Raw genomic sequence first — 13,213 nt, 5'->3', positions numbered from 1 at the left:
CAAAATTTATGGAATACAGCAAAAGCAGTATTAAGAGGAAAGTTTATAGCAATCAGTGCCTACATCAAGAAATTAGAAAGGCACCAAATAAATGAATTATAAATATGTCTCAATGACCTAGAAAAACAACAAACCAAATGCAAAATTAGAAGGAGAAATAATTTAATTAGAGAAGAAATAAGTAAAATTGAAACAATACAATACAAATATCAACTAAACAAAGAGCTGGTATTTTGAAAAATAAACAAAATTGATACATCAATTATTTTTTTGCCCAGCAAACCAACAAAAGGAGGGAGAAGACCCAAATACATAAAATTAGAGTTGAAAAAGCAAATGTAACAACAGATACCACTGAAATAAAGAGAACTTCAAAAATTACTACAAAAAGCTATACGCCAATGAATCAAGAAACCTAGAAGAAATGGATAGATTCCTGGACACATACAACCAGCCTAAATTGAGCCATGATGACACAGAAAACCTAAACATTTAGTCCAATAACCAAGTTAGAAATTGAATCAGTAATTAAGACCCTCCCAACAAAGAAAAGCCCAGCACTGTATGGCTTCACTGCTGAATTCTACCAGAAATTTAAAGAACTAATTCCAATTCTTTCAAATTATTCAAAACAATTGAAATAGAGGGAATCCTCCCAAACTCCTTGATAAAATCAGAATCTCCTTAATTCCTAAACCCAGAAAACTAACAACAGAGAAAGAGAACTACAGACCAATTTTCCTGATGAACATAGATGCAAAAATCCTCAACAAAATTTTAGGCAATCAAATCAAACAAGACATCAGAAGGACCATTCAACTGGACTAAGTGGGATTTATCCCTGGTATGCAGGGATAGTTCAACATTTTCTAGTCAATCAATGTGATACATCACATTAAAACTGAAGAACAAAACCATATGATTATCTCAAATGACACAGAGAAAGCATTTGATAAAATACAACACCATATCATGATGAGAACTTTAAGCAAATTGGGTATAGAAGGAACATTCCTCACCATAATCAAGGCAATTTATGACAAACCCACTGTGAAAGTCCTATTAAATGGGAAAAAGTTGGGAGCATTTAAACTAAGATATGAAACCAGACTCTCACAATTGCTGTTCAATATAGTTCTGGAAGTTGTAGCCAAAGCCATTAGGCAATAAAAAGAAATCAAAGGGATAGAAATTGGGAAGGAAGAAATCAAACTATATGTATCTGCAAATGGAATGATTCTATATATAGGGGATACAAAAGAATCCACTAAGAGACTATTGGAACTCATAGAAGAGTTTGCTAAAGTGGCAGAATATAAAGTCAAGACACAAAAATCAATAGCCTTTGTACACACAGACAATGCCACGTCTAAGAAAGGACTTCTAACTTCAATCCCATTCACAATAGCTACAAAAAAAATCCAAATACCTTGGCATAAATTTAACCAAGGATATAAAAATCTCTACAATGAGAATTACAAAACGGTAAAGAAAGAAATAGAAAAAGCCACAACAAAATTAAATTTTCATGAATTGGAAGAATCAATATCTTCAAAATGTCCATACTATTGAAAGCAATGTACAGACTCAATTAGATACCAATCAAAATACCATGGACATTCTTCTCAGATCTAGAAAATGATGCTGAAATTCATATGAAACAAGGAGGCTGGCACCGTGGCTCATTTGGCTAATCCTCTGACTGAGGCACCAGCACCCTGGGTTCTAGTCCCTGCTGGGGCACTGGATTCTGTCCCGGTTGCTCCTCTTCCAGTCCAGCTCTCTGCTGTGGCCCAGGAAGGCAGTGGAGGATGGCCCAAGTCCTTGGGCTCCTGCACCCACATGGGAGACCAGGAGGAAGCATCTGGCTCCTGGCTTCGGATTGGCACAGCGTGCTGGCCATGGTGGCCATTTAGGGGGTGAACCAATGGAAAAGGAAGACCTTTCTCTCTGTCTCTCTCTCACTGTCTAACTTTGCCTATAAAAATAAAATAAAAAAATTTAAAAAAGAAGCAAGGTGACCTTGAATTACCAAAGCAATCTTATACAGAAAAAAAAAAAAAAAAGCCAGAGGCATCACAATACCAGATTTCAAGACATACTACTGGGCAATTAGAATCAAAACAGCCTGGTATTAGCACAAAAACAGATGGGTAAAAAATGGCACAGAATAGAAATGACAGAAATCAACCCATGCATCTACATCTAACTTATCTTTGATAAAGGTGCTAAAATCAATCCATGGAGCAAGAACAGTCTCTTCAAAAAATGGTGCTGGGAAAACTGTGTATCCACATGAAGAAGTATGAAACAAGATTGCTACCTTACATTTTACACAAAAATCTACTCAAAGTGGATCAAAGACCTGAATCTATGACCTGATACCATCAAATGATTAGAGAAAATTGGGGAAACCCTACAAGATATTCACATAGGCAAAGACTTCTTGGAAAATACCCTGGAGGCACAGGCACTCAAAGCCAAAATTGACAAATGTGATTATATCAAATAGAAAAGCTTCTGCACTGCAAAAGAAACACTCAGCAAATGGAAGAGGTACTGACAGAATGGGAAAAATCATTTTGCAAATTATGCAACTGATAAAGGGTTAATATATAGAATATATAAAGAGCTCAAGAAACTCAACAACAACAAAAGAAAGAACACAGTTAAAAAATGAGCAAAGGACTTAAACAGAATATTTTTAAGACTTTATTTATTTGAGAGGTAGAGTTACAGGCAGTGTCAGGCAGAGACATAGAGAAAGTTCTTCCTTCCACTGGTTCACTCTCCAAATGGCCACAATGGCCAGACCTGTGCCAATCTGAAGCCAGGGGCCAGGAGCTTCTTCCTGGTCTTCCATGCAGGTGCAGGGGTCTAAGCACTTTGGCCATCTTCCACTGCTTTCCTAGGCCATCGCAGAGAGCTGGATTGGAAGAGGAGCAGCAAGGACTAGAACTGGTGCTCATATGGGATGCCAGCACTGTAGACAAAGGATTAACCTACTGTGACACAGTGCTTGCCCCAACAAGCATTTTTCAAAAGAGAAAGTCCAAATGCCCAACAGACACATAAAAAATGGTCATGATCACTAGCCCTCAGGGAAATGCAAATCAAAAACACAATGAGGTTTCACTTCACCCCAGCTAGAATGACTTTCATACAGAAATCAACAAACAAGAAATGCTGGCAAAGATGTGGGGAAAAAGGTGCCCTAATCCACAGTTGGTGGGAATGTAAATTGGTACAGCCACTGTGGAAGACAGTATGGAGATAACTCAGAAATCTGAATAGAGACCTACCATATGACCCAGCCATCCCACTTCTGGGAACTTACCCAAAGGAAATGAAACCAGCATATGAACAAGTTATCTGTACCCCCATGTTTAATGCAGCTCAATTGACAATAGCTAAGATATAGAATCAACCCACAAGTCTGTCAACTGAAAACTAGATAAATTATGGGATATGTATACTACAGAATATGGAAAAAAAGTGAAAACCTGTTGTTTGCAAAAAAAAATGGACAAAACTGGAAAACATTATACTTAGTGAAATAAGTCCCAAAAGGACAAATACCATATGTTCTCCCTGATCTGTGATAACTAACAGAGCAATTAAATGGTAACCTATAAAAGTAAAATTGACATTTTGAGATGCAATGACTTAGAATAGCCCTTGTCTCCACTGTTGAGGAGCAGGTTTGTTTTTTTTTTTTTTTTTTTTTTTTTGTCCATACTATATGTTGAACTCTTATTATAGAGTTAATTATATGTGTATAAAGTTAATTGAAAATAGAGCTTAGTTTAAACTAAGAACAGGAATAGGGGATGGAATGAAAGAGAGGTGGGAGTATGAGTGGGATCGCAGGTATGGTGGGAAGAATCGCTATTTTCCTAAAATTGTACTTATGAAATCATGAAGTTTGTACTTTTTTTTCTGCAAGAAAAAAAAGAACTCATAAAGGGGCCAGCACTGTGTCATAGTAGGCTAAGCCTCTGCTTGTGGCACTTGCATTCCTTGTAGGCATCAGTTCATGTCCTGGCTGCTTTTCTTCCAATCTGTCTGTCTGCTAGGGCCTGAGAAACCAGTGGAGGATGGCCCAACTGCTTGGGCCCCTGCACCCACATAGGAGACCTAGAGGAAACTCCTGGCTCCTTGCTTCAGATCAGTTCAGCTCCCACTATTGTGGGCATTTTGGGAGTGAACCAGCACATAGAAGACCTTTCCCTCAGTCTCTCCCTCTCTCTTTCTATATTCTACCTCTCAAATAAATAAAATCTTTATAAAAAAAAAAAAGGATTTATGTTAACTATTGAATTTGGACATAATCCCAAATGATTTCAATAGCCTTTGAGTTTTATTTGTTTATTATTTATTATTATTTATTTGAAAGAGTTACAGAGGGAGACAGAGAGAGATCTTCCACCTGCTGGTTCACTCTCCATTTGGCAACATCTGCCAAGATTGGGCCACAGGGAAGCCAAGAGGCAGGAGCTCAATTCAGGTCTCCCATGTGGGTAACAGGGACCTAAGCACTTGGGCCCTCCTCTGCTGCTTTTCTCAGGCCATTAGCAGGGAGTTGGATCAGAAGCAGAGCAGCTGGGTCCAGAACCAGTGCCCTGTGGTATGTAAGTATCACCAGTCGCAGCTTTACCTTCTATGCCACAATGCTCACCCCTCTTTTTGCTTTCCTTTTAGTGCTTTTTCTTCCCTTCAAGTTTTGACTGAAACACTGATTGAGGGAGATTTAGACAGGGAAGTTCATATCCCATTAAAAGGTCAGAAGTAGCAAGCATTTTTTGTTGTTGTTCCATGTGATCATCGCTTTTCTACCCAACAAAACTAAGAGTAAACAGAGTTGAGACACACAGTGGGAACCCTGCCACTCAAGAAAAGTTCTGTGCACAGTGACCATGCAGGTGCAGCCCACAGGGATGCCTGGGAATCGTCTCTGTCTCTTTGGTAAGTGTTTGAGCTGCAAGGGAGGCTGCTTTCTGAGAAAAGGAAGACTCAATCAAGGTACACAATCAGCACAGATTGAGACACTGCAATCCCTACTAGGGTGCCTGTGTTTGAGACTCCGATAATGGCCCCAGTACCTGTGTCCCTGCCACCCACATGGGAGACTTATATTGAGTTCCAGGATCTCAGGTTTGGCCTGGCCCAACTTCAGCTGTGGCAGGCATTTGGAGAGTGACCCAAAGGATAGAAGATCTCCTTCTCCTTTCTCTGTCTCTCTCTTCTCTCTGCATTTCAAAGTTTTTTTTAAAGAAAATAAATAAAACTATAAATATACATTAAAATTCAAAAATAGTATAAATAAATTCTACTTACTATATGATGATCAGCTTGTGCCATACTCTGTACTTCTTGGAATTCATTGATGTTTTGATCTCCAGTTTCAGGAATATCTTGGGAAATAAAGATGTGGCAGAGTTGAATGCCAAAGAATATGTCATATAAATATTAGGATGACTTTGTTGTAATTTCTTATATAAATGAGGAAAATACTCATGTGATCTGTGTCTCTAGCATTTCAGGTTTGTGTAAGAAGCTTTCCAAGTTCCAAATGTGCCAAATCAATAGGCAGCGGATTTTCATACCCTAAATGGTAAATGAGAGCTTCTTAATCCTAAAAATTAAAGTGTTTATGAATATGTATAATAACTTTTTTAACATTTTAGTCACGCTTGTAAGACGTATAACCATGTCTTACAAGAAAAGCTGATTGTAATAACTGATATGACATGACTTTTTAAAAAATATCTAATTTTATGTATATGAAAGGCAGAGATAAACACAGAGATCTCCCAACCGTTGATTTACCACTTGAATGTCTACAACAGTCAGGGCTAGCTAGGCTGGGCTGAATATGGGAGGTCAGAGCTCATGAGTCTCCCACAAGGATGTCAGGTACCCAACTACGGAGCCATCACCTTCTGTCTCTCAGGGTGCACATTAGCCGAAAGCTCGAATAAGAGTTGAATTAAGACTTAAATCTGTGCTCTCTGATGTGGGAAGATAGCATCTCAAGCAGGATTTAACTACCATGCCAAATGTATACCTCTAAGTCTGTTTTTTTTAATATTTATATATTTATTTATATATTTGAAAAGCAGAATTACAGAGAGGGAGAGGGAGAGGGGGAGGGGGAGGGGGAGAGAGGGGGAGAGAGAGAGAGAGAGAGAGAGAGAGAGAGAATGTCTTCTATCTGCTGGCTCACTCCCAAAATGGACACGATGGCCGGAGCTGGGTAATCCAGAGCCAAGAGCCGGGAGCTTCTTCCGGGTCTCCCATGTGGGTGCAGGGGCACAAGGTCTTGGGCCATTTTCTACTGCTTTCCCAGGCACATTAGCAGAGGGTTGGATCATAAGTGGAGCAGCTAGGACTCGAACCAGCACCCATATAGGATGCCAGCACCACAGGCAGTGGCTTTACCAGCTATGCCATAGTACCGGTCCCCAGAACTGTTTCTAATGGATGAAATTTAACAAATCATTAAGTTTCTTACATCTACACTGTTCTTGTGTAATCATACCAGAATAGCCAACTAAATGATGTTTAGACATACATACTTTAAAAAAATTCATGAAAATTTTAATTAAAAGTTATTTGAGTGTATTTTTGAATCTGTGAAGTATTTTTCATCGTATATATTTTCTACGAATATTTTGAGACCCCAATAGATTTCAAACATTTTACACTGACATAGACTGACCTTTTAAATCTATATTTCCACAAACTGAAATACATATTCAATTAATTTGAAAAGCAGAGTGACAGAGGAGGAGAGAGAGAGATCTTCCCATCTGCTGGTTTGTTCCCCACATGGCTGCAACAGCCAGGTCTGTGCCGAGAGAAAGCCAGGAGCCAGGACCTCCATGCTGGTTTCCCACATGGGTGCAGGGGCCCAAGCCCTTGGGCCATCTTCTGCTGCCTTCCCAAATACATTAGCAAGGAGTGAAACAGTCAGAACTTGAACAAGCTCTAATGCTGGATGCTGGCCTCAGAAGCAAGGGCTTAACCTTCTTAACCGCGATCCCCACACACTTTGGGGAATATCTCATATTGACCTTGCTGTTGAGCTTTCTTTCTACGTATTCTGAACATCTTAGGTGGAAAATCTGATTTATAGTTACACAGTGAGATTTGCTTCACAAGGCAATGTGAAAAAGCTGAAGTTGGAGGAAACCTCAGCAGCCATCATCCTGCCCCCTGACGCCGCTGGGAGATGCCCTGCACCTGCCAGCACCTGCTATGCACACCAAAGGACACACCTGTGTTACCTGTGTGGCGCTCACTCCTTTAAAGTTTCTTGCGGAGGCCAGAGCTGTGGCATAGTAAGTTAAGCCTCTGCCTGCGGCTCCGGTATCCCTTATGGGCATTGGTTCCGGTTCAGGCTGCTCCACTTCCGATCCAGCTCCCTACATCAAATGCTTGAGTCCCTGCACCTGTGTGGAAGAAGCTCTAGGCTCCTGGCTTCTGATTGACCCAGCTCCAGCTTTTGCAGCCATTTGAGTAGTGAACCAGCAGATGGAAGACCTCTCTCTCTGTCTCTCCCTCTATCTGTAACTCTGTCTCTCAAGTAAATAAATAAATCTTAAAAAATAAAGCTATTTGGTTCCTGTTCTCCCTAGAAAAGGCAGATAGGACTTCTTTTTCTTTTCTAAATTAATGAGTATGCTAGGTAAGGACAAGCCTGGGGAGAACACAGTAATATTCTGTTCTTTCACATCCTGGAAACACGCCCCGGGGCCACATAGTAAGAAGAAACAGAGGAAGGACAGTCTCAGCAGAAGAGTGGGTAACAAAGCAATCCAGCACCACTGGGTCTCCAGGCCTTTCTTTAGAGCATAAAGACTTTTTCCCCCTCAGAATAAAACCTTGGGAAATTTTGAAAAGTTGATTTCAACCAAAGACTGAAAACTACATATTATTATATAAGTAGGTTAATCCTGCTTCCAAGCAGCATAAAATAACCAGAAATATGTATTTTTTAATTTTATTTCTTTTTTTCATTAAGTAGACATAGTCATTATTGAGGGACTTCTATTTTACTTATTTATGTATTTATTTTTAAAGATTTATTTATTTATTTGAAATACAGAGTTACAGAAAGGCAGAGTCAGAGAGAGAAAGAGAGAGAGAGAGAGAGAGAAAAAAAAAAGGTCTTCCATTCACTGGTTCACTCCCCAAATGGCCACAATAGCCACAGCTGCGCTGATCTGAAGCCAGGAGCTTCCTCAGGGTCTTCCACATGGAAGCAGGGGCCCAGGAACTTGGGCCATCTTCTTCTGCTTTCCCAGGCCATAGCAGAGAACTGGATTGGATGTGGAGCAGCTGGGTTTCAAACCGGCGCCCATATGGGATGTTGGCACTGCAGGTGGTGGCTTTACCCTTTATGCCACAGCGCTGGCCCCAGAAAAAGTCATTACTGAAGGACCTCTACTTTAAAAGCTAGGTGTCACTGAGAACTGAATACAAAGAATGTACAAGGAAGAAACCATCAGTTAAGAAATATAAGAGAGGGCTTACAGCTTACATGGTGGCTTAGCTGGTTAAGCTGCTGTCTGCAACACCGACATCCCACATGCAGCACCCATTCATACCCCAGCTGCTTCATTTTCAATCCAGTTCCCTGTGAATGCATCTGGGAAAGCAGCAGAAGGTGGCTCAATTGCTTGGGCCCTTGCACCCACGTGGCAGACCTGGAGGAGACTTCTGGCTCCTGGCTTCACTTTCACCCAGCCCTGGCTGTTGCTTCTATCTGGGAAGTGAACCAGCAAATGGAAGATCTCTCTCTCTCTGTGTGTGAGTGGGTCCCTCTCTCTCTCTATTTGTAACTCTGCCTTTCAAATAAATAAACATCTTTAAAATCAAAAAAAAAGATAAGAAATGCATATGTTACTTAAGAAAATATAATTTCACCTGAGTACCATGACCACACCCCATATTAGAAGCCACAAGAAATGTAATCTTGAATGAATGTCTTGCCAAAATGGAATCACATGTACTCTTTTAAAAAATATTTCTGTCTTTATTTATCTGAAAGGCAAAGTGACACAGGGAGAGGGAGAGAGAGAGAAAAGAGAGAGAGAGAGAGAGAGAGAAAGATCAAAGCTGGGAACCAGGAACTCCATCTGGGTCTCCCACATGGGTGGCAGGGGCCCAAGCACGCGGGCCATCTTCCATTGCATTCCCAGGAGCTGGAATCAGAAGTGGAGTGGCCAGGACTTGAACCAGTGCTTACGTGGGATGTTAGTATCACAAGCAGCTACTCAACCTGCTGCACCACAAAACTTGCCCCTCACCTGTATTCTTTTTTTTTTTTTTTTTTTTTTTAATGACAGGCAGAGTGGACAGTGAGAGACAGAGACAGAGAGAAAGGTCTTCCTTTTCCATTAGTTCACCCCACAATGGCCGCTGTGGCTGGTGCGCTGTGGCCGGCCCACCACGCTGATCCAAAGTCAGGAGCCAGGTGCTTCTCCTGGTCTCCCATGGGGTGCAGGGCCATCCTCCACTGCACTCCTGGGCCACAGCAGAGAGCTGGACTGGAAGAGGAGCAACCGGGACAGAATCCGGCGCCCCGACCGGGACTAGAACCCAGTGTTCCAGCGCTGCAGGCAGGGGATTAGCCTAGCGAGCCGCGGCGTCGGCCCTCACCTGTATTTTTAATGTCTGTTTTGTTTCATAAGGAGTCCACATTGGTTAACATGTGGTCTTAAGTCCAGGGATATATTATACAACCTATTTTCCTCCAGGATGGAGACTGAAATTTAATTCAGAGGCAGGAAGCAAATAAAAGCAAACCAGTTGCATGCTGAGGTTTTATAAGTATCCCATGCTGGGCAATAAGGCTTTATGAATGCTTGTAGTTTGTGGTACTTTCCCTTTGCTTTGGACCCTTCATGCCCAGAGGTGCTCATGGGAGAGACTGTCCAGCATGGAGCCATGTCCTGCAGCAAAGGCGCTACTGTGATTGTGCCGCACCACCCACTCTTGGGAAAGAAACAGAGCCAAAAGCCAAGTGTTCCGAGCACAGCACTGGGCGGAGGATCTGCTGCTGATTTTCAGGGCCAGGCTTAATGGAGTTGCTGACATGTCATGTTGTTGGTGTCTTCCCCACAGCTGTGCTCTCCCCAAACGTGAAGTTGGTACTTGGGGTGCCCCAAGACCCTGAGGTGGGCACATCGTCCAGCTGTACTTCACAGACTTCTGGAATGAGGATGTTCACCATCACCCAAAGCAGCTCCTCTCTCACCCAAGCAGCTCCACCCTCACCCAAGGCAGCTCCACCTTTACCCAAGGCAACTCACACAATGGAGCACTCCGGGCCCAACTCCAAACCTCATAACCTGACCAACAGAAGTTACCCAGAGTACGTTTGGTGATCAGTGTCCACCATACTTTCATGATCCAACACGATGAACTGGTCTGGTTTTTTATTCTTCTAAATATTTCTTTTTTACTTGAAAAACAGAGTCAGAGAGAGAGAGAGAGAGAGGAAGAGACACAGAGAGAGATCTTCCATCTACTGGTTCACTCTTTAATTGGTCGCAATGGCCAGGGCTTGGCTGGTCCAAAGCCAGGAGGCAGGAGCTTTTTCCAGGTCTCCCACTTGGGCCAGAGGCCCAAGCACTTGGACCATGTTCCAATACTTTTCCCAGGCCAACAGGGAGCTGGATTCAAAGTGAAGCAGCCAGGACTCAAACAAAACCCATATAGGATGCTGGTGTTATAGGTGGTGGCTTTACTTGCTATGCCACAACACTGGCCCCAAACTCATGTCTTTTAAAAGTATAAGGAAAAAATATAATTCCTCTTGGGTGATACTTATATTTCCATGTACACAGCAGTAAAATATAATGTTTATATTTGTATGGATAAAGGAGTTCACTGGGCCGGCGCTGCGGCTCAATAGGCTAATCCTCCGCTTTGCGGCGCAGACACACTGGGTTCTGGTCCCGGTCGGGGCGCCGGATTCTGTTCTGATCACTCCTCTTTCTGTCCAGCTCTCTGCTGTGGCCCGGGAAGGCAGTGGAGGATGGCCCAAGTCCTTGGGCCCTGCACCCGCATGGGAGACCAGGAGAAGCACCTGGCTCCTGGCTTCAGATCAGCGCAGTACGCCAGCCGCGGCGCACTGGCCACAATGGTCACTGGGGGGTGAACCAACGGAAAAGGAAGACCTTTATCTCTCTGTCTCTCTCTCTCTTGCTGTCCACTCTGCCTGTCAAAAAAAAAAAAAAAAAAAAAAAAAAAAAGAAGATAAAGGAGTTCACTGAGGACAACAGTGCCCAGGGCCCAGGACAATGACAGTGTGACCTGTAAGGGCTCACTGAGTCTCTAATTGAACCAGCTCTCATACAAACACTGTTATTATGCATATTTAAAGACTATATCCTTTCTGGCTTCCTTCAAGCTTCAATCAGAGAGATGGGATCCTTGAGAGCATCGTGGGACACAAGATGTAATAAAGGAGTGATTCTTACATACAGGGGAAAAAGTTTCTGGAAAGGAGATCGGGAGGATCTGAGCAATCACCACACAGCTTTCTTGAGTATGAGATGGAAACTAGCTATGAAATATGGGAAACCAGGTTAGTCCAAGTGAAGGAGGAGGGTAGGAAGGCAGCTGAAGGTGAGTTGGAGAAGTCTCTGCAAGACTATGGGCTCTGCATCTGTAGCAGTGGGCGTTAGGAGGCTGGGGTCACCCTCACTAGACCCACAGCCCTGCAGATGGAGAAGAGCCCATGGAGCAGGAAACATCAGGGCAGGCTTGACTGTACCTGCTCACCCTGCTGAAGGCCTAATGAGAACGATGATAGCTTCTTCACTTTTGACTTTGAAATCTCCTGCATTAATCTCATGCAACTGATGGGAAGTGGAGACACATGGGAAAGTGATTCCAGGAAGTATAGTTGCAGCTTTGCCAAGTGCACAGTGCAAATCAGTGCACCTTCCCACATTCAGACATGGGGTGACCTTCACTCTCATAATGTAGGCTCTGCTCTATGGGCCTGGCTGGGTTGTGCTGCTCCCTGAGACTCCAGTCTTTTCTCTCCCATCTTTCAGTCACTCACTGTGTGAGCTGGACAAGGCAATCTTTCCTTCCAGAGGCTTCCTCCTCTAATAAGAGATAGTAACAGAGCTTACTTCAAAGGATTAGCATGACAATTGAATAGTGAATTAACCTCCCACTTGTATGCCAACATCCCATATTGGAGCACTGGCTCAAGTCCAGACTGTTTGGTCTCCGAGCCAGCTCCCTGCTAATGCTCCTGAGAAGACACAGAAGATGGCCCAAGTTCTTGGGCTCCTGCCACCCACATGAGAGACTAGGTACAGTTCCTGGCTCCTGGCTTTGGCCTGGAGCAGCCCTGGCCATTGTGGCCAATGGAGAATAAACTAGCAGATAGAAGACTCTCTCTCTCTCTCTCTCTCTCTCTCTCTCTCTCCCATCTTTCAGATAAATAAAGTTTCAAAAATTAATATAGGAAGGGAGTTTTCTACCAGACTGTCAACCACAGGGTACATTTTAGTTCTTAATGTTATTATTAGCAATAAAGTAGATCACAATTCGAATGAATTTTTGTGATATAACCATAGAAATAGTCTGAAATCTGCATCAAGGGGCTGGCACTGTAGCATAGTGGGATGCAGTGCCAGCATCCCATATGGGCAACAGTTCAGGTCCTGGCTGCTCTACTTCCAATCCAGATCTCTGCTATGGCCTGGGAAAGCAGTAGAAGATGGCCCAAGTCCTTGGGCCCCTATACTCCCGTGGGAGACCCTGAAGAAGCTCCTGGCTCCTGGTTTTGGATCTGCACAGCTCTGGCCATTGCCACCAATTGGGAAATGAACCAGCAGATGGAAGACTCCCTCTCTCTCTCCCTCTGTCTCTCTGTAACTCTGTGTTTCAAATAAATAAAAAAATCTTTAAAAAAACTGCATCTAACTACAGTGCTATTTATTGCTTTAGGAATTTAACAGCAATAGAACAGAATCAGACTGCCTAAAAGGAGCAATAAGAAGAGGCTGAGTTTGCAGCAGCAACTTTGAATACAGGATATTTTCAATGTGTAAGGGAAAATAACTGTCAATCTAGAACTTTATATCCACAGAAATGTCTTCAAGAATAAAGAAAAAATATGAGTACATTTCACACCTAAGAGATTTATTACTAATAAATCTGTCTTGGGGTGGGTTTGGCC

The 13,213-nt window shown here is 42.7% G+C and overlaps 1 long non-coding RNA gene across 7 annotated transcripts in view; it reads right to left on the bottom strand.

Annotated features, from left to right (window-relative positions):
* Positions 1 to 7,447, bottom strand: part of LOC149121709 (uncharacterized) — a 35,645-nt gene extending 28,198 nt beyond the window's left edge. For 3 of the 7 annotated variants that reach the window (XR_016223084.1, XR_016223085.1, XR_016223087.1), the window contains exons 1-2: positions 7,281 to 7,447; positions 5,338 to 5,414 (exon numbers count right to left, since the gene is read on the bottom strand). This is a non-coding gene — a long non-coding RNA (uncharacterized LOC149121709). Of the gene's footprint in view, positions 1 to 2,724; positions 2,984 to 5,230; positions 5,250 to 5,337; positions 5,415 to 7,280 lie in introns of those variants that run through there. The other 4 variants (XR_016223083.1, XR_016223082.1, XR_016223086.1 and 1 more) reach the window with 4 other exon arrangements.
* Positions 7,448 to 13,213: the final 5,766 nt, after the last annotated feature.

This window comes from Oryctolagus cuniculus, chromosome 16 (genome assembly GCF_051225735.1).
Source record: "Oryctolagus cuniculus isolate XC-2025 breed Fujian yellow rabbit chromosome 16, ASM5122573v1, whole genome shotgun sequence".
NCBI lineage: Eukaryota > Metazoa > Chordata > Mammalia > Lagomorpha > Leporidae > Oryctolagus > Oryctolagus cuniculus.
Note: the sequence above shows the minus strand (reverse complement) of the source record. Positions and strands in the feature narration are given on the sequence as shown.